The following is a 24,468-nucleotide window of genomic DNA, read 5'->3' on the forward strand; positions in this document are numbered from 1 at the left end:
GCTCTAGTGCAGTAAAGCAGTGCTAGGAAAGAGACTTCCTATAAGCTGAGGTCTCCATAAATTGATACATCTGCTGTTCATGCTCACTCCTAATATACTGGGTTTCCTAATGCCTTCTAACCCTATTGGCAAACCTTTTCGTACTCAAAGGGGTCTAGAAATTGCACAATTTGAACCCAGCCCTACATATCGAGAAATTAGACCTGTAGCTGAAATTGAGAGACCTTTAACCAAGGACCTAGATTATATTAACTAGAACTTCAATTAGAATCAAAGAATATTGAAAGAAATTTGCTCAAAATTATATATCTCAAGCAACCCATATCATATGTCCTATTTGGCAAGTTACCTTACAATGATCAGTTATTGTTTCATTGTGCCTTTAATTACGTATATACATATATTTATATATATATATATATGTATATATGTGTGTGTGTGTGTATATATGTGTATACACATACACACACACACACACACACACACACACATATATATATGTATACATACATACATACCAACGTGGGAAATTCTTAATTTTTCCTCCATTGGAAATCAGATAAACTAATTTTGTGTCCTGCTTAATTGATTTATTTTAATTAATTGGACTTATTTGATTAACTTTTTTAATTCATAAAAGTCTGTCACTTCATTCAAGGTCTAGGCTTAAACTGAAGAGGTTTGGTCTTAGTTTTTTGGGGCAGTCTCATATGTTGCTTAATAAATCAATATGCTCAGAAGCTTGAACTCACCCACCACAGCTTCATATGTGTCTAAAACCTTTCAACATCTGATTTAAAGTCACAGGGTGAGAAGTAAAAAGCATAACCTTACGATGTTCCATCACCCTTTTTCCCCTCTCATGGTCACCAGTGAATGATTTTTTACCTCCTGATAGGTAGGAAAGGAATCTGACTACATACTTCTACCACAGCTCTGTGCTCAAATTTTATATTAGCATCTTCTGGAGGTTTCCACAGGTCAGCCTGGAAGAAAGAACACACACCCCGTAAGCATTGTAGTTTACTGGCACTTTCCTTTGAATAGATTGAGCACAATTTATATGGTTTTTTTGTTGTCATCTACTGCCATCTTGTGCTTCAGATTGGTTATAACTGGATCTTAACTGTTTTGTAATGTCTGTGATACACAAGATGGTGCTTTTAACCCACTTCATACCTTTGCATATGTGTGCATAGAATAGAGCAGGCTTCTATCTTCAAAGTTCCTTATCTGAATATATACACACACAAATACACAGGTAAAATCTATTTTTTGATCTTCTAAATCTATTGTTCATTTATAAATTCTTCATTTAACTATAGTTGTGAATATATTTTATTCTCTTTTTTATTAGTATTATGAATTTTGAAAGAATTAATTCATATACTGGAATTTATTAGGATTTAGGAAGTTGCTTCTACTTGCATATGTGCAAGTATTTTTAAAAAGGAAAATTGTCTATTGGGGGAAAGGTGAGAAAGGCAAAAGACTCATGATGCTCCAAAAATAACAAAAAGGATAAGAATGGGATAGAATCCATGATTTCATTCATATAGGAAGCTTCCCAAATGAAAGATATCCTCTCTATTCACTCAGATGGCTAACTTCCTTATAGCTGCTCAATTTAGAAGGTTGCCTGGCCTTAGAAGATGGGGAAGTTGTGATTTATGTGACCAGAGTAATTTATATCTCTATCAGTCTCTCATTACTCTAACCTTCCTTTTTTATATTTTTCATTATACCTTTTTATTTACAAAACATATGCATGGATAATTTTTCAACACTGACCCTTGTAAAACCTTCTGTTCCAAAATTTCCCCTTCTTCCCCCCCACCCCACTCCCTCCCCTAGATGGCAGGTAGTCCAAAACATGTTAAATATGTTAAAGTATATGTTAAATCCTATATATATACTATATATATATATATATATATATATATATATGTATATATGTGTGTGTGTGTGTATATATGTGTATACACATACACACACACACACACACACACACACATATATATGTATACATACATACATACCAACGTGGGAAATTCTTAATTTTTCCTCCATTGGAAATCAGATAAACTAATTTTGTGTCCTGCTTAATTGATTTATTTTAATTAATTGGACTTATTTGATTAACTTTTTTAATTCATAAAAGTCTGTCACTTCATTCAAGGTCTAGGCTTAAACTGAAGAGGTTTGGTCTTAGTTTTTTGGGGCAGTCTCATATGTTGCTTAATAAATCAATATGCTCAGAAGCTTGAACTCACCCACCACAGCTTCATATGTGTCTAAAACCTTTCAACATCTGATTTAAAGTCACAGGGTGAGAAGTAAAAAGCATAACCTTACGATGTTCCATCACCCTTTTTCCCCTCTCATGGTCACCAGTGAATGATTTTTTACCTCCTGATAGGTAGGAAAGGAATCTGACTACATACTTCTACCACAGCTCTGTGCTCAAATTTTATATTAGCATCTTCTGGAGGTTTCCACAGGTCAGCCTGGAAGAAAGAACACACACCCCGTAAGCATTGTAGTTTACTGGCACTTTCCTTTGAATAGATTGAGCACAATTTATATGGTTTTTTTGTTGTCATCTACTGCCATCTTGTGCTTCAGATTGGTTATAACTGGATCTTAACTGTTTTGTAATGTCTGTGATACACAAGATGGTGCTTTTAACCCACTTCATACCTTTGCATATGTGTGCATAGAATAGAGCAGGCTTCTATCTTCAAAGTTCCTTATCTGAATATATACACACACAAATACACAGGTAAAATCTATTTTTTGATCTTCTAAATCTATTGTTCATTTATAAATTCTTCATTTAACTATAGTTGTGAATATATTTTATTCTCTTTTTTATTAGTATTATGAATTTTGAAAGAATTAATTCATATACTGGAATTTATTAGGATTTAGGAAGTTGCTTCTACTTGCATATGTGCAAGTATTTTTAAAAAGGAAAATTGTCTATTGGGGGAAAGGTGAGAAAGGCAAAAGACTCATGATGCTCCAAAAATAACAAAAAGGATAAGAATGGGATAGAATCCATGATTTCATTCATATAGGAAGCTTCCCAAATGAAAGATATCCTCTCTATTCACTCAGATGGCTAACTTCCTTATAGCTGCTCAATTTAGAAGGTTGCCTGGCCTTAGAAGATGGGGAAGTTGTGATTTATGTGACCAGAGTAATTTATATCTCTATCAGTCTCTCATTACTCTAACCTTCCTTTTTTATATTTTTCATTATACCTTTTTATTTACAAAACATATGCATGGATAATTTTTCAACACTGACCCTTGTAAAACCTTCTGTTCCAAAATTTCCCCTTCTTCCCCCCCACCCCACTCCCTCCCCTAGATGGCAGGTAGTCCAAAACATGTTAAATATGTTAAAGTATATGTTAAATCCTATATATATACTATATATATATATATATATATATATATATATATATATATATATATATATATATATATATACTTATCTTGCTGCACAATGAAAATTGGATCTAAAAAGAAAGAAAAAAATGTGAAAAAGAAAACAAAAATGCAAGCAAACAATAACAGAAAGAGTGGAAATGCTACGTTGTGGTCCACACTCATTTCCCATAGTTCTCTCTCTGGATGTGAATAACTCTCTTCATTACAATCAGTAAAATAGTTTCTTGGGACATTGATTGGCATAGCACTAAATAAATAGATTAGTTTAGATAGTATTGCCATCTTTATCATATTCACTCAATAGCACTTGCTATTTTTCCAGTTGTTTAGATCTGACTTTATTTGTGTGGAAAATGTTTTGTAATTTTGCTCATATAGTTCCTGACTTTCTTTTGGCAGATAGATTCCCAAATATTTTATTTTATCAAAAGTTATTTTAAATGGAATTTCTCTTTGTAGCTCTTGCTGTTGGATTTAGTTAGTGGTGTATAAAAATGCTAATGATTTATGTGGATTTATTTTGTATCCTTAAACATTGCTAAAGTTGTGAATTATTTCTAATAGCTTTTTAGTTGATTCTCTAGGGTTCTCTAAGTATACCAACATCATCTGCAAAGAGTGATAATCGGTTTCTTCATTGCCTATCCTAATTTCTTTAATTTCTTTTTCATCTCTTACTGCTGAAGCTAGCATTTCTAACACAATATTGAATAGTAATAGTGATAGTGGGCAACCTTGTTTCACTCCTGATCTTAATTGGGAATGGTTCTAGTTTAGGTTTTAAATAGATGCTACTGACTATTTTAAGGAAATGTACATTTATTCCTATAATCTCTAGTGTTTTTAATAGAAATGGGTGTTAGATTTTGTCAAATGCTTTTTCTGCATCTATTGAGAGAATCATGTGTTTTTTGTTCATTTGGTTATTGAAAAAGTCAATTATGCTAATAGTTTTCCTAATATTGAGCCAGCCCTGCATTCCTGGTATAAATTCTACTTGGTCATGGTATATTACCTAGGTGATGATTTTCTATAATCTCTTTGCTAATATTTTTATTTAAGATTTTTGCATCTATATTCTTTAGGGAGATTAGTCTATAATTTTCTTTCTAGTTTTCATACTAGCTAGTTTAGGTATCAGTACAATGTCTGTGTCATAAAAGGAATTTGGTAAGACTACTTCATTTCCTATTTTTTCAAATAGTTTATATAGTATTGGAGTTAATTGTTCTTTAAATGTTTGATAGGATTCATATATAAATCCATCTGGTCCTGGGGATTTTTCTTTAGGGAGTTGATTAATAGCTTGTTCTATTTCTTTTTTCTAAAATGGGAATATTTAAGCAATTTACTTCCTCCTCTGTTAATCTGGTCAATGTATATTTTTGTAGATATTCCTCCATTTCACTTAGCTTATCAAATTTATTGGGATAAAGTTGGGCAAAGTAACTCCTAATTATTGTTCTAATTTCCTCTTAATTAGTGGAAAGTTCTCCCTTTTCATTTTTAAGATGAACAGCTTGATTTTCCTCTTTCTTTTTTCTAATTAAATTTACTAAAGGTTTATCTAGTTTTTTATTTTTTTCCATAAAACCAACTCTTAGTTTTATTTATTAATTCATTATTTTTTACTTTCAATTTTATTAATCTCTCCTTTTATTTTCAACTTTGTTATTTGATTGGGGGAGTGGAGGTGTTAATTTGTTAATTTCCTAGCTGTTTTAGTTGCAAGCCCAATTCATTGATCTTTCTCTATTTTATGCAAGTATGTCTCTAGAGATATAAAATTTCCCCTTATTACCACTTTGGCTGTATCCCACAAATTTTGGTATGTTGTCTCATTATTGTCATTCTCTTGGATGAAATAACTAATTGTGTCTATGATTTGATGTTTCACCCATTCATTCTTTAGGATGAGATTATTTAGTTTCCAATTACTTTGGCTTTATATTGAATGTAATTTTTATTGCATTGTGATCTGAAAAAAAAATGCATTTGCTATTTCTGCCTTTCTGCATTTGATTTTGAGATTTTTATGTCCTAATATATGGTCAATTTTTATATAGGTTCCATAAACTGCTGAGAAGAACATGTACTCCTTTCAGTCTCCATTCAATTTTTTTCAAAGATCTATTACATCTAACTTTTCTAGTGTTCTATTTACCTCTTTAATGTCTTTTTATGTATGTTATGGTTTGATTTATCTATTTCTGAGAGTGCAAGGTTGAGATCTCCCTTTTTGCTGTCTATTTCTTCTTGCAGCTTTCTTAACTTCTCCTTTAGGAATTTGGATGCTATACAAATTAGTGCATATATATTTAGTATTCCTATTGCTTCATTATCTATGGTACCTTTTAGCAAGATATAGTTTCCTTCCTTATTTCTTTTAATTAGATAATTTTTTTGCTTTTGCTTGAGCTGAGATCAGGATGGCTACCCCTGATTTTTTTTTTTTTACTTTATCTGAAGCATAGTGGATTCTAGTCCAGCCTTTTACCTTTACTCTGTATGTATCTGTGCTTAAAATGTGTTTCTTGTAAACAACATATTGTAGGATTCTGGCTTTTAATCTAGTAGGCTATCTGCTTCCTCTTCATTGTAGAGTTTACCACATTCACATTTACAGTTAAAATTACTAATTCTGTATTTCCTGTCATCTTTTTATCCTCAGATTATACTTTTCTCTCAACTTTTCCCCTTTCTCCCCTCCCCAGTATTTAATCCATGAGCACTATTTGCCTCAAGCAGCCATCTCCTTTTAGAAGCCCTCCCCCTTTAGATTCCCTCTCCCTTTCTTATACCTTTCCCCTACTATTTTTGTATTCCCTTACATTTAGCCTACCTCTCTCCTTTTCACCTTTCTCTTTCCACTTTTCAATAAGGTGATAAAAGTTTCTCTGTAAATCAAATACATCTAATATTTTCTCTTTGAGCCAAATTTGAAAAGAGTAAGATTCACACAATGTTCACTCCCCTACCTTTTTTCCCTCAAATATAATAGGTTTTCTTTTCTTCTTCTTGAGACTTAATTTCCTACATTTTGCCTCCACTTTCCCTTTTTTCCTGGTACAATTCCTTTTCTACTTCTAGTTTCTTTTTTATATTATAACCATAAAATCAAATTATACATGCACTCTGTATTTATACCAATAACAGAAATACAGTTCTCAAGGATTTTTTTTACCTTTTTATGATTCTCTTGAGTCCTGTATTTGGAGGTCAAAGTTTTTGTTTATCTCTGGTCTTTTCATCAGAAATAAATGGAATTCACCTGTTTCATTGAATGCCCATCTTCTTCCCTAGAAGAAAATGCTCAGTTTAGTGGGATAGTTTATGCTTAGCTGCATCCCAAATTCCTTTACCTTTCAGAATATCAGATTCCAGGCCCTTTGATCCTTTAATATGTAAGCTGCTAGATCCTGAGTAATCCTTAGTGTGACTCCTCAGTGTTTGAATTGTTTTTTTTTTTCTAGCTACTTGTAATATTTTTCCTTGTTTTGATAGTTCTGAAATTTAGCCACAATATTCATTGGAGTTTTAATTTTGGGGTCTCTTTCAGTAGGTGATCAATGAATTCTTTCAATGGCTATTTTACCTTCTGATTCTATGACATCTGAACAGTTCTTTTTGATGATTTCCTGACAATTATGTCTAGGCTCTTTTTTTCATCATGTTTTTCAGAGTGTCCAATTAACCTTAGATTATTTCTCCTAAATCCATTTTCAATTGTTTTCCCAAATAGGTTTTTACATTTTTTTTCTATTTTTTTCATTTTTTTGGTTTTGCTTGATCAGTTCTTGATGTCTCATCAAATCATTCATTTCCATTTGTTCAGTTCTGATTTTTAGTCAATTATTTTCTTCATTTATTTTTTTCACTTCTTTTTGTGTTTGTCCAATTGAGTTTTTAATTGTGTTGTTTTGTTCTATGGAATTTTTTTTCCCATTTCACAATTTTTTTAAAGTTGTTATTTTCTTTTTCCATTTCACAAATTCTGTTTTTCTGGGAGTTATTTACCTTTTAACAATTCACAAATTCAGTTTTCCTGGGAATTCTTTAACTTTTCCATTTCACATATTCTGTTTTTAAGAGAGTTGTTTTCTCTTTCCAGTTTGTTCAATCTGTCTTTTGTCTCGTATGCCTTTTCCAAACCCTCTTGGAAAGTTTTTCTTTCCTTACCCCATTTTTCTTCTAGCTCTCTTTTAACATCCTTTTTAATTTCTTCTAGGAAAGCCTTATGTGGTGGGGAGCAGGTTATATAATCCTTTTGGGGCTTCATCTGGAAACAATCTGCTTTTAGTCTCCTCAGGGTTTATAACTATTCTTCTCTTTCACCATAGAATATCTATAGTTAGAGTTCACTTTGCCTTTTTACTCATTTTTTAAAGTTGGAATTTGCTTTTAGGGAAAGGAAGGTTTTCCAAGCTTCCTCTATAGGCACTAGTAAAGTGGCAGCACAACAGTAGCAGCTGCCCTCTCTCTCTGCTGACTCACTCTTGGTGATGGGTGAGTGTGGCCTGTGAGACTCAGGTACTTTGGGGTTCATATTTACCTTTTGTGTTTGTATACATATTTTATAGCTTCTCTGCTGATCTACTGGCTTGTAACCAAGGCAGAGTGGCCAACACTGGTGTAGATCCTCCTCATGGATTCTCTATAGTAGGGAGTCTGAGCCTCTCCGCAGAGACCACACCCTGCCCCAGGTCTTCAAAGCATGTGCTGGCTTCTGTGCCCTGCCTGCCTGCCTCTGGCTTCCTCCTATGCCTAACTAAAAGAGACCTTTTCTAGTGATCTTCAAAATTATCTTCTGCTGGTAATGTGCTGCCTTCCCAATATTTGTGGATTCTGCCAGTCCAGCACTAATTCAGAGGCTGAATTTCATAATTAGTGTGAGGGTAGTAGGAGAGCTCAGAGAGAAACATGTGTCCTTTCTTGGAGGACATCTCCATCTTGGCTCCACTCCCCTTTTCATATTTTTAATGGACAATAGCAACTCATTAGATTCACATACAATAATGTGTTCAGTCATTTCCCAATTGATGGACATGCGCTTAATTTAAAGTTGTTTTCCATTTGCAACTACCAAAATGCCTGTTATAAATTGTTTTCTACATATAAGACCTTTCCATCATTTTTTTAAATTTCATTTTTTTATAGATCTCATAGTGGTAGCAGTAGGACAAAAGATATTCACAATTTAGTCACTTTGGGACTACCTCTATCAATCCACAACTTCACCAACAGTGCATGATATGTTTGTTTTCTCTTATCTCCTCTAACATTTAACATTGTTCTTTTTTTCTCTTCTTAACTAATCTAATGCACCCTATTTTACTCTTGTCTATAGTCAAATTGCCCAAATGCTAGTTCTTTTTTTTTTTTTACAATTTGGTGCACTAATGAAAAACATCTTGGTGTCCATTACTATCCATCTGCCTTACAAAGGTACTAACCAACTTTCAGTTCAAAATGTTATATTTCCTCAATAATATCCTACATGATATATATTTTTTTGCATTTCAAGAAGGGAGAAAAAAATTAAAATGCCAGTTTGGTTAAACAAATACTATTTTGTTGTAGAGAAGACTCAGTACAATTTTGAAAGCTTCTAATAATTTTTCTCAGTCATTGAACTGTTAGAGTCAAATGAAATGTATAAAAACATGTTCACATACTAATAGTCTTACATCAGAGTCATACTATAGCCAAAAGTGTCAAAACAGAACTTAAGTAGTTATGAAAGTTAAGTAGATATAAAAGTAAAATCATTTTCCTTCCAGCCATTTTATTAGTTCATTCCATGAAGAGCAGGCTTTTAAACCAACCCTGGAAAAAAAATGATGGGGACTTCATTTTAATACTAATCTAGTCAGTCAGGTCCCCCACACAATAAGCCAAGTCAACAAACATTCCTTATGTATCTACAATTTGCCAAGCCTAGTACTAAGAACTGAGCATACAAAGAAAGGCAAAAAAAAAAGTTCCTGCCCTGAAAAGCTTGCAATTCAGTGAGTGAAAACATTCAAGCAAAAAGTAAGCGTGTCTAGCTTCTGCAATAAGAGTCGAGAAAGAGATTAAAGGAATTAGAGTAGGCAATGAGGAAAACAAACTATTACTCTTTGCAGATGATATAATGGTATTTTACTAAAAAGCTATTAGAAATAATTCATAATTTTAGCAAAGTAGCAGGATACAAAATAAATCCCCATAAATCCTCAGCATTTTTATACATCACCAACAAAATCCAACAGCAAGAGATACAAAGAGAAATTCCATTCAAAATAACTTTTAATAGCATAAAATATTTGGGAATCTATCTACCAAAGGAAAGTCAGGAATTATATGAGCAAAATTACAAAAAAGTTTCCACACAAATAAAGTCAGACTTAAATAATTGGAAAAATATTAAGTGCTCTTGGATAGGCCAAGCAAATATAATAAAGATGACAATACTCCCTAAACTAATCTATTTATTTAGTGCTATACCAGTCAGACTTCCAAGAAAATATTTTAATGATCTAGAAAAAATAACAACAAAATTCATATGGAACAATAAAAAGTCGAGAATCTCAAGGGAATTAATGAAAAAAAAATCAAATGAAGGTGGCCTAGCTGTACCAGACCTAAAATTATATTTTAAGCAGCAGTCACCAAAACCGTTTGGTATTGGCTAAGAAATAGATTAGTTGATCAGTGGAAAAGGTTAGGTTCACAAGACAGAATAGTCAACTATAGCAATCTAGTGTTTGACAAACCCAAAGATCCTAACTTTTGGGATAAGAATTCATTATTTGATAGAAACTGCTGGGATAACTGGAAATTAGTATGGCAGAAATTAGGCATGGACCCACACTTAACACCATATACCAAGATAAGATCAAAATGGATCCATGACCTAGGCATAAAGAACGAGATTATAAATAAATTAGAGGAACATAAGATAGTTTATCTCTCAGACTTGTGGAGGAGAAAGAAATTTGTGACCAAAGATGAACTAGAGACCATTACTGATCACAAAATAGAAAATTTTGATTATATCAAATTAAAAAGCCTTTGTAGAAACAAAATTAATGCAAACAAGATTAGAAGGGAAGCAACAAACTGGGAAAACATCTTTAAAGTTAAAGGTTCTGATAAAGGCCTCATTTCCAAAATATATAGAGAACTGACTCAAATTTATAAGAAATCAAGCCATTCTCCAATTGATAAATGGTCAAAGGATATGAACAGACAATTTTCAGATGATGAAATTGAAACTATTACCACTCATATGAAAGAGTGTTCCAAATCACTATTGATCAGAGAAATGCAAATTAAGACAACTCTGAGATACCACTACACACCTGTCAGATTGGCTAAGATGAGAGGAAAAAATAATGATGAATGTTGGAGGGGATGTGGGAAAACTGGGACACTGATGCATTGTTGGTGGAGTTGTGAATGAATCCAACCATTCTGGAGAGCAATCTGGAATTATGCCCAAAAAGTTATCAAACTGTGCATACCCTTTGATCCAGCAGTGCTACTACTGGGCTTATACCCCAAAGAGATACTAAAGAAGGGAAAGGTAAATGTGCCAAAATGTTTGTGGCAGCCCTGTTTGTAGTGGCTAGAAACTAGAAATTGAATGGATGACCATCAATTGGAGAATGGTTGGGTAAATTGTGGTATATGAATGTTATGGAATATTATTGTTCTGTAAGAAATGACCAGCAGGAGGAATACAGAGAGGCTTGGAGAGACTTACATGAACTGATGCTAAGTGAAATGAGCAGAACCAGGAGATCATTACACACTTCGACAACGATATTGTATGAGGATGTATTCTGATGGAAGTGGATTTCTTTGACAAAGAGATCTAACTGAGTTTCAATTGATAAATGATGGACAGAAGCAGCTACACCCAAAGAAAGAACACTGGAAAACGAATGTGAACTATTTGCATTTTTGTTTTTCTTCCCTGGTTATTTTTACCTTCTGAATCCAATTCTCCCTGTGCAACAAGAGAACTGTTCAGTTCTGCAAACATATACTGTATCTAGGATATACTGCAACATATCTAACATATATAGGACTGCTTGCCATCTAGGGGAGGGGGTGGAGGGAGGGAGGGGAAAAATCGGAACAGACGTGAGTACAAGGGATAATGTTGTAAAAAAAATTACCCTGGCATGGATTCTGTCAATATAAAGTTATTATTAAATAAAAATTTTAAAAAACCATAAACATTTTCTAAAAATCAAAAAAAAACCTCACTTAAGCAAGGAGAAATTATATAATTTAAAAAACTATTTTCCTAGTTTTCAACTGGAACAAAAACTTGAAGAGTATGTTAGCTTGGCATAATTAAATTTAGATAAAAGAGCAATAAAACACACTAATAAATCACACTAATTTTAAAAATTATAATTACTTGCAAAAGGAAATTGAAAACATTGATCATAATTTTCTGAACCAGTCACAGCTCAAAAAGAGTACTGTTTTCTTCAAATAGATCTGTGACTGATTCATAATTTCCCCTTATTTAAGTGAGTTGTATCCCTTTCATAGGAGTAATAAAAATTGAGGGAAACTGTCCAATTTTCAGTTATTTTTTGAAGGGAGTTAATTAATGATTGAGATAAGCTAGCCACTAAAATACCTTCCAGGGCTGACCTTCTGTGAATTTTGAGTACCAGTGTTGTACCTAGACTGCCAACTTCATTCTGTTTTCACTCCCACAACACGAGTGACTTATATTCCTTTCTTTGGATACAAATATATACATATATGTGTGTGTGTGTGTATACATATATATATATATATGTATATATGTATGTATAAATCTCATACACACTACCCATTTCTTCACTGTTCTTGAGTGACCCATAATTTTATTCCTCTGTGATTATAGTGTTATATTCACATTACCAAAAGAAAAATATGGTATTAAAAGACAAATATTATGGCAGCTTGGGAGCACTGCAAGTGCTTGACAATATCTGAGATATAATATACCATGGGAATTTCGTGAATATTCATATGTTAGAAAGGCTTGTTTTTCTTTCCATTTCTTTTTTTTTTTAAGCAAGCTAAGTATCAGGGAGAGAAATGCATAGAAAAAAAATTTTAATTTAATAAAAGAGAAAATTACTATGTCAAAAAAAAAAGTGTGTGTGTGTGAGAGAGAGAGAGAGAGAGAGAGAGAGAGAGAGAGGGAGAATGGATAATGTCTCAGAGGAAAGATGCTAAAACTAAGGAGGTTTGGCTTGGGAATTTTTTTAAAAAGTAGGATTTTAGTTGACACTTGATGGAAGTTGGGGATGGGAAAGAAGCAGAAACAAGCAAAGACAGAGTTCCAGGCATGAGAAACAGTAAATAAATAGGCTTAGGGTCATGAGTTGGAGTTTCTTGCTTGAGGAGCAAGGACAGATTGCCTGGAGACTCAACAATCCCTTAAAGGGATTCCAGGATAAGTTATCTTTCTATCCTGAAAAATTAAAAAGAAAAATGATTTTTTCTTCCCTTTCTCCTCTTATGTACTAGTAGTTACTTGGAAATAATCTGAACAATTCATGTTAAATGTTCATAAAAAAAAAAAGTTTTGCTCAAGTTTTACTACTTGACACAAATTTGAGGATGGTTTGGCATTTTACCCTAGTTCTATCAAATGCTAGCTATGATCCTTGATTACTATCTACAAAGATCTACAAGATCTGATCTTGAAATAAGAAGAAAAATGAAAAGACTTCTGGTTTTCTTTATAATTGTATATGTATGCATGTGGGTATGTGTATGGGGGCGGGGCTGGGGGGGCAGTGACAGTGTTCTGTTTTTAGACTTAGCTATATGTTTATTTTTGAATATGTACTCAGCATGGCTGTAAACCACATCTGATTATTTCTCACGGGGGATTCCAGAGAAAATAGATGGAAAATACCTTTGAATAATATGATTTTTTTTTCCATGTTTATTCAGACATCTGCTCCTGACCTATATAGAAAAGACATTTTATATGTGAGTTTGGCCATCCTCAGTTACATTACTCAAACAATCAAAATGAAGCTAAGCTGTCAAGCCTAATAAGACAATTGAATGAAAAATTCAAGTGCAATTCCATTAACATTGACAAAAAAAAAAAATCTTCCTCTCTTCCTTCTTAAAATTCATGCTTATATTGTAATAGCCTGAATGGAAAAAAAAAAAATTGTGTTCCTAGCCAGTATCAGAAACTCCAGATTTGTTCTTCTATTTCTAGAAAGGACCATACATAAATTGCACTATTCCCAGACTACATGTATTCCAAGAATATGGTTGGCAAAAATAAGAATTCAGAGACTGAAGGATCAAAGGTTATCTTATCCAGTACACTTCAGAACCAAAAGATAAGATAGATTGAAATGCTCAGAATTTTATCAAGTGGATTAGCAAAAATATGCTGATTGCCATTTTTAAAAAGTTGGGAAAGATAGAAAAGCTAAAACACCTATAAAATTAAAAGGGAAATAAATGGAAGTTGATAGGACCAAAAATTCTGTGCGACCAGAAGACGGCGCTCTAAGTTTTCAAATTGCAAAGAGTTTTCAAGAAAATAATTACTGAATAAATTAAGTAGAAAGCAAATCATTTTTGTCATATACTTTCAAGGAAGGTAGATGCAACACTGTTGGATCATCACACTAAATCTCTGGCATTATCCTAAATATGGAATAAAGTTATATTTTCTCATTTAATACAACTATATTTTCTTACTACTTAATTCAAAGGAGACTTATTCCCTATTTAAATAGTTTTTAACCTCATTTTATGAATATCTCTTATTAAAATTATTTTTATAAGGATGACATGATTAGTATAGGCCTAATTTTGACTTTTGAGGAACCACATTCAAAAAACATTTTCTCTGCATTCAAGCTAACGAACAACTAATTAAACATTTGTCAAAATGGAAAGTTATCTTTTGACAGTTTTTGAGCAATTTTTTTTAGGAATTAATAAAGCAATGAAAAATATATAAGGCACTATTTGGTTCTTGCTATGAAATAGAAAGTAGAGCAATGAAATGGAGTAGAAATACAAGTTACAGCAGCAAATAAATATAATAATCTTGTGTTTAAGTGTAAAGACTTAAGATTTAGGGGCTAATAATTTATTAATCAGTCAAAAATATTGTTGGGAAAATTGGAAAGCAGTATGGCAGAAATTGGACACAGACCAACATCTTCTAACATTTATCAAGATATGGTAAAAATGGATACATGGCCTAGCTATAAAGAGAGATTTTTAAAAGATAATTAGAACACAGAACATATTACTTATCAGAATTATGGATAGGCAAACAATTTGTGAATAAACAAGAGATAAAGAGCAAAATTAGTTATAAAATAAATACTTTTATTACATCAAATTAAAAAACTTTTGTGCAAAAAAAAAAAAAAATAGCCAAGATAGGAAGGAAAGCAAAAATCTGGGGGAAATATTTTCAGACACTTTATCAAATAAAAGTTTCTTATCTAAAACATATAAAGAACTTTGTCAAATGTATAAGAAAATGAGTCATTCCCTAATTGATAAATGGTCAAAGGATATGAACAGGTAGTTTTCCAAGAAATTTATTTTTTTATATTTTATATTTATATGAAAAAACATTCTATCAGTATTGATTAAAGAAATGTAAATTAAAACAGTCTCCATGTATCATTTTATATCTACCAGATTGGGTAAAATGATAGAAGGCCAAATGATAAATGTCAGAAGAAATGTGCGAAATTGAGACACAAATTCATTGTTGGTGGAAGTGTGATCTGATGTAACCATTTTGGAGAACAATGCTCTTAAATGTTGATAGCAGCTCTTTTTTGTAGTGTTAAAGAACTGGACATTGCAGGAATACCCAACAATTGAGGGATGGCTGAGGAAGTTTTAGTATATTGTTGTGGTGGAATACTTCCATAGTATAAGAAAAAATGAGCTCAATGATTTTAGGAAAAATATAGAAAGATTTGCATAAAAATAATAAAAAGTAAAATGAACAGAAATAGAAGAACATTGTACACAACAACAATATTTCTTTAAGAAAGATTTTGAAATAATAAATTATTTTGGCTATGATAAAGACCAAATTATAAAGGACATATGAAGAAAGCAATTATCTGCATACAGAGAAAGAACTAATGAAGACAAGTATGTATAGAATTACACATACACACATTTGGGTCTCCTGGCAATCATCTCGGCAGAGAGAGGAAGGGAAGAAAAAAAGATATGTATATAATTTTTTTTGTATATGTGAAAGTAATAGCAAGTTGTACATAGTAAACTTGCAGTTTTATGTGCAATCATCTTTTTTTTTTTTTTTGTATATTATACAGATGTTTGTTTTAGTCTACAAATTAAAAATTAAATTAAAAAACTGAAAAAAAAACTTTAAAAAAGAAATATATGTGAGTGTATATACACTCACATATATATGTGTATATATGTGCATTTTACATGTGTATATACAGATGTATATATAAATGATTCGAAAAGAAAACTATACAGAGAAAATTTTGGTTAGCTCTTTGAAATCTAAGGAAATAATTTATTTCAATTTTGGAATCCTAGAGAAAGAAATTGTAGTAATTTCCATTCATTTATTCATTCTTCATGTGTGAAGGGAAAAAAAAAAAAGTTGTCCCTGGGAACTAATTGGTCCCAGTTTGCTTGATATATCTTCCTGATCATATAGGATGTAATGTCCAGGCTAGCTTTCTGAAGGTCTTTCAGACAGCCGTTGGTCTTTAGGTGGAGACGTGATGAAGGCAGGATAGCCACCACAAGGCTGGTCAAAGATAGAATGTCTATCTTTCAGTCCTTCTTAGGCCTTATATACCTTATTGTAACTACATCATTACAGCATATTGATTGTGTGAAATTAGTGAACCATTACCTCACCATACTAAGTACTAAGTATATATATGAACTAAAGAACCATTCATCAATTCCACTGAGTTAACACCTTGTTTCAAGCATACTACTCTAGAGTTCCAGGCTTCTACTTCAAGGGAGTAAAATTCTTAACCACATGTAGCATGCGTCTTTCAGACTTGGTGATTGTCTAAGAACACCTAAACATCTATACCTTGATGGCCTACTGACCAAATTATTTCCATATAAAGGCAAGATAGACCTGTTATTAGAGGACCTAAATATCACTGTGTCTTTGTGGTATTTTTTTTTTTAACTATTGAGGCAAAATAAATCTATGAGTACCTCATTTCATCCCAACTAAGAAAAGATAAAGGTGCTTGATATTAGAGTCAGACCTATAACACAATGAATTAATACTATCCTATGCCTAGTTATTTTGGTTCAAAGACAAAAACACAATTCTTTTTGCCCTCAAGAATCTCATATTTTGTTAAAGGCTGAATCTGCCTTGAAAAGAATGATATATATTGAGAGAATTATATCCTAAGAACTGTGTAGTGCTAGAAGTCTGGGAGGCCTGTTTTGGAATCCTATTTTGGATACTTGTTAGCTATTTAACCATGACCAAATTACTTCATCTTTCTTAGGTTTCCACATTTGTAAAATGAAGATAATAATACTTTTCCTATCAAACTCACTGAATTGTTGTGGTGAAAGCACTTTGGACTTAAGTTACAGAAAGAGATAACCTTTTTTTTTTGTATGTAATTAATGTACAAATTATTATTTCTTACAAAGGATTGATTTTTCTTTTTTTCCTATTTGGGGAAGAGGCAATGGAAATGATAGAAAAAGTAAACACATTTTTATTCATAAAAATGATTTTAAAATGATAAAGTTTCTTTTTTAAAATAACAATAATGCTCATTCTAGCTATCTCAATAAATGAATATTTTTGGCAAAGTATTTTGTAAACTGAAAAGGACTAACTAAATGCAAATTGTGACTATCACAGTTTTGATAAAAATTTGGTTAAATGGGTCCAATTTATCTTAGTAATAACTAATGATTCTATTAACTCTAGGATTAAGTAGAAACTCCTCTTTTTGACCTTTAAAATATGTCTCCAAATTATCTTTCTGACCGGTTATTTATTTTCCCCTTTCGCATATTCTATAGTTTATCTAAATTATTTTCTTTTTTTTTAATATCTCATACATGACACTCTATCTCTTATCTCTATACTTTGCATAAACATTCTCTAGTCACATCACTTATCCTGTTTTTTGCAAAAAAAGGCATACCCTCCCAAAGTTATCACAATTACAATGCAACAATTCTTAGTGATACGTCAAACTCATAGAGAAAATAATAATTATGATGCCTACATAAAGAAAAGAATTCATTTTTACTTGTTGTTCTAGACTAGTTGATAGAATGCCTCAGGATGATTTGCATGAAGCTAAGCTAAAAAGAATGGAATGACAATAGAAGCTTAAAAGAATGTACTCACCCCCAATTTAAATAATAAATGAGTTAAAGGAGTTGTTGAAACAAAAGCAAAAACAGGCTTGGTGTAAGCCTAGAACTTTTTTCTGGTTGGCTTGATATGTCTCTGAATCTGACTCACAAAAGAGTTGAAATATACTATACATCAAAATAACTGATATTTCTTCCCTAAAATGCAGACTGTACAGGAGTGAGTAGAACATTTCAGTGGGTATTGCAATAGAAAAGAGTAGTTAGAGGCAAATTATGCATCAATACTATGATCAGAGTGTGGAAGCTCAGAAGAGAAAATAATCCAACTGAAGACAATAACATAAAGGCCTATATTTCCTAGCCATACATGTAGACAAAGTGCAGAGGATTATGCCTTCTATATTCATTCACAGTTATGTTTTTTCTCTCTCCAATCAAAAATTTGGAAATCTGGGGGAGAGTCTTTTCTTTTTTATATTAAAGATTTTTCATGCTATATATATATATATATTTCTATACTATCTAATAAAATGCCCTCTCCTTTGAACTAGTTTATTTCAGTTAGTCCCTTAAAATAAATGTCAATGTGATCCTGTGAGTGTCTCTATTGTGGAAATGATGGTAATTTTAAAAATTACTACAGACTCAAAACATATTATACTTAGTATAACTTTCAAAGAATGTATATTCAAGAGGTGTGTGGGCAGCAGATCAAATTTACAACATTACATTAGGATTTATAGTTCATGTTGTTTATGATTTGAATTTTGAGAATATTTATAGTTGTCTAAAGCCTTAGGCTTTATAGCAGGCAGTCTCTTTAAAATATTGTTTCTTATGAATTATTGGTCTGCTCTTTTGTTTTTCTTTTTATGATATTAAACATATTACTCTCTGTTATATCTAGCTTGATACATATATGTAGAAAGTATTATACTTATTCTCCATTTTCAGAAATACCATATAGACTATGCACGTATTGTCATGCAAACATATTTATATATATATATTAATTATGTAGTGAAAAACCAGAGTTTTTAAAAACCTCAAGAAAAACAAATAAATAAATGAAAAGAATACTTCAATCAGTATCCAGCTACCATAAGTTCTTTCTCTGGGGATGAATAACATTTTTCATCAAAAGTCTTTCAGAGCTACCACATAATTACACTGCTAAAAATAGCTAAGATATTTATAGCTGGTCATCTTAAAATATTGCTGTTACTTCATAGACTATAACTTTCATCAACTTTTGTAAGTCTTCTCAGGTTTGTATGTTTTTTTTAAACAATCCTGCTCATCTTTCTTAGAGCATAATAGCCATTCCCCACTTGATGGGCATCCCCTCAATTTTCATTCTTCGGTACCAGAAAAAGAGCTATGATAAATACTTTTGTACTTATAGGTTCTTTTCTCTCTCTCTCTCTCTCTCTCTCTCTCTCTCTCTCTCTCTCTGTCTATCTGTTTTGCAACACAAACCTAGTAATGGTATTATTATGGTAATGCACGGTTTTATAACCATTTGATCTTAGTTCCAAATTGCTCTATGGAATGATTGAATCAGTTCACAATTTCACTAACAATGTATTAATGTCTCATTTTTCCAACAACCCCACCAACATTTGTAATTTTTGTTTTCTGCCCTATTAGTCAAACTAACAAGTTTGCATTTCTCCAAGTTAGACTATGTTTTTATAGGGCTATAGATCACTTTGATTAATTCATTTGACATTTTCAAATCTTCTGATCATGTATCAATTGAGAAATGGCTCTTAATTTTTATGTTGATCCAGCTCTCTATATTGAAAAAAGAGATCTTTATTAGAAAATCTTGTTTCATTTTTTTTTATACAATTACTGTTGCTAACTGTACTCCTACTATTTATTTTAATCTGTCTTTTCTTTCACTCTTTCCATCTTCAAAAGTGTCTTGCTTCCCCACCCTCATTTTGCTCTCCTTTCATCACAATCTTCCTTCTCTTGTCCCCTTTTACTTTCCTACTGGGCAATACAGATTTCAGAAGCCAATCGAATATGTGTGTTATTCCCTCTTTGGGCCAATTCTGATGAGAGTAAGTTTTACTCACTCCCTTTCATTTCCCCCATCTTCCTTTGCATTGAAAAAATTTTTTCTGGCATTTTTTATGTAAGATAATTTATCCAATTCTTCCCCTCTCTTTCTTTTTCTCACAGCACATTTCTTTCTCATCCCCTAATTTTACATTTTTTTAGATATCATTCCTGTAATGTCTGGGCTAGCTTTCTGGAGGTCTTTCAGACAGGCCTTGGTCTCAGTGGGATAGACACCACGAGAATGGTCAAGAATAGAGTCTAGAGTCTTTATTCTGTCCCAGTCTTGATTTTAATGTAGGCGTGCAGAAGAGCCACCTGGGGAATGGTCAAAAATGGAATGTCTCATTTCCAGTCCTCTCAGCCCTTATATACAATAGTACAATTACAACATTTCAACATACTGAATATGTATAAACTAGAGAACCATTACATCACCATACTAAGTACTAAGTATGTATGGGAACTAGAGAACCACCATCTCATCAATTCCACTGAGTTAACATTGTTTCAAGGATATTTCTCCAGAGTTCCTGTGCTCTACACATTCCAATAAATTCAAGTCACACCTCCATCCTTATACTCCCTCTAACTTTCCTAATAAACAGAAAATTACTTAGGAGTTATAAGTATCATCTTTCCAGGTAGAAATGTGGACAGTTTAACTTTGTTAATTCCCTTATGATATCCCTTTTGTGTCCAATTTTTTTTTATGTGAATTGTATTTGAAAGTCAAATTTTCTATTCAACTCTCATCTTCTCCTCAGGAATGACTTAAAAGTCCTCATTTCATTGAACATCTATTTTTACCCTAAAGGATAATGCTCAGTTTTGCTGAATAGATGATTCTTGGTTATAATACTTGCTCCTTTGCCTCTGGAGTCATTCTAAGCCCTCTAATTTTTAAATGTAAAAAGTGCTATATCTTGTGTTAGCCTGCCTGTGATTCCATAATACTTGAATTATTTCTTTCTGGCTGCTTGCTGCCAGAGACCATGTCCTTGGGATCAAAGAACTACATGCCCTGGGAATCAGAGAGCTAAAGAAGAATGCAGTTTCCCACACATAAATTCTGAAGCTACAACCTTATCGTAAACAAACTATACACCCTAAACTCCTGAGACAAGATGATGTGTGTCCCAGAAAATTGGCCCTATCAGCCCAGGTGCAAGATAACAATTAGGCTCCAGGATGTCTGCCACACATCTGGTGTAACATTCTTTACTTTGCAACCCCCTATTCAGAAATGTATTTAACTGAACCCTCTTCACTCATTAAACTGAGACTTTGTTTTCACCCCAACTGGTCTCCCTCCTCATTTCTAACCCCATTACTTTTCAGGCCTAGCCTTACAGACAAATGCCAGCCTCGGAGCCCACACTTTGATGACCTGCAGGACGGGTCAATTGGCGCCCAAACGTGGGGCCCCGAGGCTGAACATTTGCCCGGCAGATTAAGAAGAGATAAGAAGAAGCTCCTCCGGACCCCTACGAGATCGCTCTACAGAGAGCCCCACAGATCGCTCTACAGAGAGCCACGCAGACTCGCTCCACAGAGAGCCCCGCAGACTCGCTCCACAGAGAGCCCCGCAACTGAAAGGTGAGTGAATCATCTGCCGCATTCATGGGAACTAGAAAGAGGAGTAAAAATTCCCCGTCAGGGATCTTTGAGACCCCCCCCCCCCCGTCAAGTTTATCTACCCCCCACTTCCCAAAGAAAGGACTCCCCCCGTAGAAAGCAATCTCGCATGCCCCGTCTTCCCCGCCCCCCAACCTAAACTCCCTGTAAAAACTCAGAATGCCCTTAGTGCCTCAGACGTTGGTGAATTAGAAAGTGAGGCTGCAGGGTATATTCCACCTCCTTACAGCTTGCCCTTTCTTACTGCCCCGATGATTAATTACCCAAAGCGGTGAGACCCTTGAAGAATATTATGTGTTATATGTTTGTTTAATGTTGTAACTGTGTAGTCTGTGTGATGTGTGTTCTATGTTCTGTGTGATTTGTCTGTTTTATTGGTTGGAAAAATTTTTAAGAACATCGTTGCAACTATGCTTACTAAAACGGAGCTCCATGTCTGTCTGTGTGTGTCTGTGTTAAAAGTTAGCAAACTTGTAAGAGATAAGGATTCAGCCTCTGTGTGCAGGCTTAGCAAATATCAAGAAGCTTGAAAAATCTTTCTCTCTCTCTCTCTCTCTGTCTCGGGCTGACTGCAGCAGCCTGTGAGACAGAGGGAGAAAAGTGAGAGAAAGGATTGAAAGGGATTTGGAATTTCGGAAAGTTAAAATACAGCCCCTAGTCTGTTTTTGCTGATTTAAAAGCTTTGTCAAGTTTAAGAACAATGATTAAGAAATTTGGGGATTGGTTTTTTGAAAATTTGCTTGTGATTCTAAAACTTTTAACCTGTTGTACTAATTTGTAAGTAAGGAATAGCCTACTAGAGTAAAGAGCAATAAAATTCAAGCTTACCCCGGCCTGGGCAATAAAAAGCTCTGGAGATAAGATGCTAATAGCTGTTAGAAGAAAGGTGGTAGAAGAAAAAACTTTTAAAAACAGTTGTATTAGTTTGATTCAGTTTGTTACCTTCTGAAATATATTGAGTTATTTGTTAACATAAGTTATACTTTAAAACCAGCTCTGCTGGACACGTGTGGGTTTTTGGAGGTTCAGGGAGAAAGAGAAGGTTGGAAATGGGTGAATTTGGGAAGAAACCTGATATTGGGAAACTGATGGGTTAAATCTTGAAAAGGATCCCCATTAGGAAATTTGAATGGGGAACCTGAGGGAAGTTTTTTCTAGGGGGCAGGAGTGGGGGAAGGGTGGCCATGTGGAATTCTCTCCTCCCCTCACCCCTCTAGAGTGTGTTACTGCCGTTTTTTTTTTTTTTTTCTTATCTGATTACGGCCAGTTCAGCAAACTGATTTTTAAGGACATACTTTTAAGTTAATTGATTGAATATTTGTTTCTTGATACATAAATATTTTCTTGGTTGAGGAATATGGTCATAAATGTGATCCATATGTTGGTACGAATATTTCTAAAAATTTAATTGCTATGTTAAAAAAAAAAAAAACCTTCTTGAATTCTTTTATGTGGAATCGGGTGTTTTGTATAGGTTTAAATTGATTGTATTGGGTCACTCTGAGGTTATTTAAAGGGCCTCTGAACATAATAGTTTTTTCTTTGTCCTTTTGAAAATGTTTCTGTTATGGACAATATGCAATTTGGGATATTTTTCTATGTACTGGGTATTTTAAAAGCAAAATGATTTTTATGTATAATGTTCACTCATGTAACATCTACCCAGATATGATAATTGTTCTAAGTTGTGAACTTACTGAGACAAAATTTCTTTCCTACCCAGATATGATAATTGTTCTAAGTTGTGAACTTACTGAGACAAAATTTCTTTCTGTTATTACTACAAGGTTATGATAAATAATTGTTTAAGAGTTATCAGAAATTTGATTAATGACATCTGTTATTGGAGGTAAAAGTTTTTGGCTTAGAGTTAATTAGTTAATGCTGTTTGGGAGTTTTAAAGCTCCACCCTCTGACAGTTACTGGGACAATTGATGAGCTATTAAAACTCAACTGCTTATGTTATGTTATAGTTGTTCTTGCATTTTTCCTTTTGTAACTGATCTCTCTGATCAGAGCAATGGTCAATAGAACTGTTAATGCAATTCAATTATGTTATGCCTTTCTATTTTCAGTCTGGTCATATGTAATCATTGTATCCTAAATGCTTGGGCAAATGAGTATTTCACTTGGTCATCTGTCTGTTACTGGATATTTGTGTTTTATTTCTTTAAGGTTTCTACATAAGAGGACAATTAATAATGGTCTGTAAGACTGCACCCGTTTGCTTGGCCTGTAAAGCAAACTCATTTCTTCACATAGGGAACAATTCACTTTGGCCTCCTCATGTTTTGCAGCAACCTGATGAACTGTGTCTTTCTATCTGAGACTGATCTAATCTATGTGCTAGATTTGTGTTTTTGCTCTAGATTTTGGTCAAATTACAGATATTGGCCTGCTTCTGGAACCTGGATCAGCTTTGATCAGCTTTGATTGCCAGCATGACACACCCACTCTGCAAGGAATGAGAGCCTCCTATCACTTCACAGCCTGAAGCAGCAGTTTGTACATGAGACCATGGACTGGACTCTGCATCGAGTGTACTTTGGACTGATATAAGAGACTTTGGGAATGGTTGATGTCTGACTGTTAAACCTTGCCTGGATCATCTATTACTGTGTGCTTAAGATTTGGGATGGGATTTGTTAAAACTGTGTAATTATTGCTGTTATGTTTGAGGGATTTTTAGGAAATGCTACTGTACTAGTCTGTTATGTATAGGGATTTTGATTCACTCTTGGGATTTATATGGGCAATGGTCATTCGATAATTCCTTTCCATGAGAAAAAAAAGGGGGAAGGAAGAGGTAGAACATTGGGGAACCTGGTATATATTTTTTCAAAATACCTGAAAGAATGGGAACGCCCAGCTTCTATTCACTTTGCCTTAAGCACTTTTGCCCCACCCCCTATCTCACTAGTTCAGATTG

This window comes from Antechinus flavipes, chromosome 6, assembly GCF_016432865.1.
Source record: "Antechinus flavipes isolate AdamAnt ecotype Samford, QLD, Australia chromosome 6, AdamAnt_v2, whole genome shotgun sequence".
NCBI classification, from domain to species: Eukaryota; Metazoa; Chordata; class Mammalia; order Dasyuromorphia; family Dasyuridae; genus Antechinus; species Antechinus flavipes.